Source organism: Triticum dicoccoides, chromosome 6A (assembly GCF_002162155.2).
Source record: "Triticum dicoccoides isolate Atlit2015 ecotype Zavitan chromosome 6A, WEW_v2.0, whole genome shotgun sequence".
NCBI classification, from domain to species: Eukaryota; Viridiplantae; Streptophyta; class Magnoliopsida; order Poales; family Poaceae; genus Triticum; species Triticum dicoccoides.
The window spans coordinates 395,172,744-395,178,478 of NC_041390.1; the positions used below are offsets into that span (position 1 = coordinate 395,172,744).

The 5,735-nt window shown below is 46.2% G+C and overlaps 1 long non-coding RNA gene across 9 annotated transcripts; it reads right to left on the minus strand.

Moving 5' to 3' along the window:
- Positions 1-292: 292 nt before the first annotated feature.
- On the minus strand, positions 293-4,721 carry LOC119316995. 9 transcript variants are annotated; one of them, XR_005153443.1, is made up of 7 exons: positions 2,796-4,721; positions 2,658-2,715; positions 2,487-2,554; positions 1,823-1,853; positions 1,631-1,715; positions 1,175-1,327; positions 293-602 (listed from the first exon to the last, which is right to left on the minus strand). It is a non-coding gene; the product is annotated as an uncharacterized LOC119316995 (long non-coding RNA). The 9 variants fall into 9 exon arrangements; XR_005153449.1 differs by having other exon boundaries at positions 1,809-1,853; XR_005153450.1 differs by having other exon boundaries at positions 1,803-1,853.
- Positions 4,722-5,735: the final 1,014 nt, after the last annotated feature.

Consider the following 5,735-nt stretch of genomic DNA (forward strand, 5'->3'; position numbering starts at 1 on the left):
ACTGGTTCACTGAGATCAGAGTATTCTGTAAATTACCTGTTTCCACCGTGCTTGAGTTCATGTGTGCTTATTGTTGGTACTAGATGACTCGTTGCGCCAATGGCGCAAAGGCCGAGAGAGAGCCAAGTAGTGTGAGAATATTTAGACACCCAAGTCGAAAACCAAATGTGACCAACATTCCCGCATCCTCTGCTTGGAAGCCGCCTTTTCTCACCGGATGTAACATAGATACATAATTCTTCAAGAGCAAATTTCAGAGAATATAAAGCATGGAAGGCTTTAAGTTGTACTATTGAGACCATACCACCATATCTTCATTTAGTTTCTTTGGAAATCTGAAGGTCTAAGAGGACGGTACATGTGAGAAGCTATGAATCTACAACAAAAAACTAAACTAACTTCCAAACAAACATTTCAAGTTTGGAAGCCACAAAGAAGCAGCCAAGATCTCTCGTTGTAGTGCAGATTCAAGAAAATGGGCCGAATGACCATCACAACGACATGTAGAAGCAGCAAAAATATAGGCTTGGTGTGTAACTGATCATGAAAGATAGCCTGGTCAGTTTCTCCATTGTTGGCTTATACTGAGCAAGAAGATCAGCCTGCAGAGAAGAAAAATGAAGGACTGCTTTATTCTGCGGTACATCCACAATAGTACAGACAATAAAGTAGTTAAATGTGCGCTAAGATGTAAGACCTTTTAGATCACTATTTTAGTGATCTAAAAGGTAAGCAGTGATCTAAAAGATCTTGTATTAGTTTGAAAAGGGAGTACTTAATAAGACTGTAAGTCAGTACATCAAAGTAATGCCGGCTTCCCATTGATTTGATCAAACCAATATGACAAAGGGAAGGTGAAACTTCAGAAGACCATATAAATTGACTGCGATGTCTTAATTAAAACTCTGAAATGAAGTAATAAACATTAAGTCTGAATGTTGTCACTAAAAAAGCATAAAAAAGGCAGACCAGCCAGCGGTGCATCATAATTAGTGGTTCATCATGGGCAAACCAGGCAGCAGTAGCCTAATAACTTAGACGGAAAAAATGCAAGAAGTCAAAGCACAAGGTGGGAAATAGGACCGAGCATTGACAGGTAACCAAATAATGAAGGAATATCCCCAGAGGATGCAAGAGGTGAGAGAGGAGCACCTAGCAGAGGTTTGTGGACTACCTCTTTATGCCACACCATATCCACATCCCTAGCACTTGACGTACTTGCTGCTATTGTCGTCTCTACCTTATTTCCTCCATTGCCGGTTCGTGGACTACCTCTTCAGGACACGCCGAATACATATCCTCTCCTTCACCAGCTGGTAGTCTCGCCCTTGTATATGGTGTTAAATTGCCATTGTAATAAAGCCCATTATATGGTGTATCAGTTGCATGGATGCACAAGGAAAGATAAACCAGTGAAGGAATTTAAAAGGATCTAACAGCATTTATGGGTTTTTATCATTTTAAAGACAACAGGCTGTAAAGCATGGCAATGTTAAAATAACCAAAAGCAAGGCATGAACAAATCAGTGAAGGGACTATAAGCTGCAGGAATAGACGTACCATTGGAAAATAACACAAATCATGCAAGTATCCACTATTTCAAAATAGCTTCAATATCACTGGAAAATACCTGTGGTCGCCTGAATTGCCCAAAGGTGAATGCCACTCAAGATACAAGAGCTCTGAATCAACCGATCATTGCATAATCCAGTTCACTGTACACAATCCATTGACAAAAAGAGTCACTACTTTCCTACCGAGATTTCTCACGAAGTAATGTATCTGTCATTTTTAGATGGTACTTTTACATGTAGTATCTTACTCTAATACTGCATGGTTGACCTGCTTCCTTTCTGTAAATACACAATTGCACTATTAGTGGTTGCACTGGCTGATATATGTCATTTTCCTGTAACCCCTAAAGACAGAATCGGTGATCGGTGCATACAAATCTTGGTCCAAGCAATGCAAAATCATGATTATGGTCTGTTCTGCATACATATATAGTGCATGCTACTGATATTTATCACAGTGTCTGCACCTATTTCTTTCAAGTATTTTTCTTGTCTTACTATACTACTGCATACATATACAATGCTTACTACTGATATTTATCACAGTGGCTGTACCTATTTCTTTCAAGTAATTTTCTTGTCATACAAAATCTACAGGTCTGAGTAACCTCCTCGACAGCTTGAGTGTACTGAACCTGAATATATACTTGTGATTTAGCGCTGACTTTACTACGTATTTGATTCGGTTCATCATCAAGAATTCGGTTGCCACCATACGCAGCAGTCGGACGATCACCACATATGACTATGATTAGCTTTAACAATGGGACAAATAGTTTAATTAGTTGTCAGCTTAGCAAGAATCTTGCCAATCCATGGCATTCATCTCCTAAGACACATCAAACAGTTGTGAAGAAGCAGTTACATCAGGGTGGGGATTGGAACAAGAGCTGAGAGAGATGAGGAACATACCTAGCAGAAATCCAATCTCGGTCCCTTTTTTTCTCATCGTTGATTACCACCTTTGCCATTAGGAACACCTACAAAATATGTGTTTTCAACTCCTTAATATCCCACGAGAAAATAGCAGAAATCAAAAGGCAATGAAACTGGACCTAAATAGATTGTTCAGAGAGAGATCACCTTGTTCTTCACCAAGCTCTTCCTCAAGATTCACCCACTTCTCTTTTTTTTCTCAGATCTGCACACATATGTTTAGAAAAACCATGAATCAAGGAGTAAAAATTGGGGAGGAAGATGAATTGGCCGAAGATGGGCAACCTAGACTGGGGACATGTGACGACGGCCGGCACCGCCTGGAACTCTGACCTCGCTGCTCCTTCCCTCATGCCCATCGCCCAAATCCTCCCCTGCTCCACGCCGCCACAGCACGATCCACGATGGCTTTGGGGAGCTCCCCCTCCGCCTCAGTCATGGCCTCCGCTGAAGCAGGATTTGGCCTTGGACCCCCTTCCCATTGGCTCCCTACGCTGCTGCTGGTGGTGGCTGGTGAGGCGCGCGGAAGGACGGCGTGCGGGGGCGAGGGCGCAGCGATGACTGCTCCCGCGGCGGGAAGGGAGAAGGAGACGTAGCAGGAGCAGAAGCTCGGAGGCGGTGGGTTGGAAAGAAAGAAGACGAGGCGACGGGGACGGCGACCGGCGCCAGATCCGACTGGATCGAGAACCTGGCGGCGCCCACGCTGCTGCACCTCGACCACCGCGGAAGAGGCAGGGAGAGAAGGCGGCGGCGGAGCCGCACCTCCCTCTCCTCTTTCCTCTCTTTCACCCTCCCTTCCTTACTTCTTCTCCCTCTCATCTTCTCTCTCTCTGGAGAAGGGGAGATGCGGTTTAGGTCACTGGCATCGCTACTTTTGTCTCTCGCTACAGCTGCTCGCTCGCTCTCTTTTCTCTCTCTTTTTTTGAGAACCGCTCTCTTTTCTCTCTCGGTCGCTTCTCTGCTCGCGGCGCGCGCGGGACGCAACGCTTGCTTCGCCGGCACTATTCATAGCGACACGTGGACGGCGCGAGCCTGCCTAGCACCCCCTTCATCCTTTGTATGTTCAATTCCAGGCATCACCTGCACCCAATTAGACCCTGAACAACAAGAGCATTTGCTAGACATACTAAAAAATTCTACAGCGTAGCTCTTATAATTTATGAGAAATCGATACATTAGGCTGTTAAAAATGAACTGTTCTACAGAATAGTATGCTTTTGCACTCAAAATCATACCCCTTCTCAACCTAGCCTTTTGAATCATAGTACTCAACTATATGCAGCTGGATTAATACTGAATCGTTTTCTGGTGACGTGTGACTATCTTAAATCACAAGTATTTATGTGACGCTGTGAAGAATAAGCTCTTTGGAAGAAGCGTGCCATATCCTTTTATATAAAAATGGATACACCATCTTAACCTTGCCCTTAGACTTAGAGTCATCGGACTGAACTACAGGCAAACTTGATTCTTCAAAAACTCTGATTATTTTTTAACTCTGAATCTTCTCCTGACAGTCTCAATGTTATCGTCAGCTCTTCCTTGCAGTTGATCAACAAAAGAAGACAATGTAAGAAGAAATGAAGAGATCATGTCACATACCGGCCGGCCTACCGGCCGTGCGAAGGTCTACGAGTTGAGTGGTCACACGACCATGGATCTTCTTAGATGATCCATATAGGCTTGATTCAATCAAAGATGCAGCTGGGCGTTGACTTGCAGCGGCCAGTGAACCGGAGCGAGCAGAGGAGCCGACTGACTGTTGGGCATGGGAGGCTAGTGGGGGTCGTGGCCTGGTCCAGCCGGAGACCTGCAGGGCAGATGCGTGCAGCCGAGCGGCGGCTTGAGCTCTTGCAGGGCGTCCAAGATCCAATCGGGCGGCAGCGTTCCCTGCTGAACCACTGGTTGGCGGCAGCGTGATCCAATCGGGACGGTGGCGGAGATCTCTTGTAGGAGGGGGAGTCTGCGGAATATGCACAGGCACATGCGGCGGTGCAAAGAGAGCATCGGGGAGGCTACAGCAAGGCGTCGGTGGGAACCGATGGCAACGACCTTTGCAGATTCGTGAGAAGATGAGGCCTGCGGAGGCCGCGGCTGGTCAGACGACGTCGCCGGGGAGCAGCACCGCGGGAGGAGGAGGGGTCAGATGGCGGCGACGGATGAGAACCCTAGTTTTTTTTTTTGAACTTGATGAGAACCCTAGCTTGGTCAGGGGATGAGCAGGGAGACCAAGCGTGGGGGCGTTATAGCTGGCGGGCCAGCCAACCAGGCCGGCCCGCGAGCACGCCCGGCACGGCCCACCATGGCCAGGCATTCTTCCTATCCTCTACATTACATTGGAAAATATTAGACAAGACCCGGTAGAACAAGAATCCTCTGATGTGAAATAAAGGACACCTAATGTTTGCTGCCAACGAATCGTTGAGTCAGCTCCTGTAACAAACTGTAAACTCTTCTTATATTCATAAAAAAGATCCTATGGCTTGTTTATTCCTGTGATTTTTCTATCATATGGACCAAAGAAAGTCTTAGAAATTTCTTAACTAGCATACAAGGGAAGCGTTTCAAGTAATAGTATGGACCTTGATGAAATATGTTGACATCTCGAAACAGGCTTTTGCCCCTCTTTATAGATAAAGGTACAAACGATCGAACTGATACATAATGATGAGGAGACCCTCATACAAGCAGGTCGGAACGAAAAATAAAAAGGCATCGGGCAGTGGCACAAGTGCCACTGTCGGATTTCGGGTTCCGGCAAAACCCTTAAGGTTCGAACACTGGGGTGTGCGCGAAGATCTCTCCCTCACCGATCACGCCCTCAAGCACTTCACGATCTCAAAGGCTAGCTCGACGAACTCGCAACACAAGGGACACAAGATTTATACTGGTTCGGGCCACCGTTGTGGTGTAATACCCTACTCCAGTGTGGTGTGGTGGATTGTCTCTCGGGCTGAGGATGAACAGTACAAGGGGAAGAACAACCTCCTGAGGAGAGGTGTTCTTGTGCTTGGTGGATGTGAGGATGGGTTGGATCTAGTCCAAGTTGAGATGGCTTAGGTTCTCTCCCCTCCTACTGTGGTGTCTAATCCTATTTATAGAGGCCCTGGTCCTCTCCCCAAATATTGAGCGGGAAGGAAGCCAACAACAGCCAATTTGGAAGGGGACAACTAGTACACGTTATCCTGACAAAACCAGTCTTCGCCTGCCAAAGGCTCTGGTGGT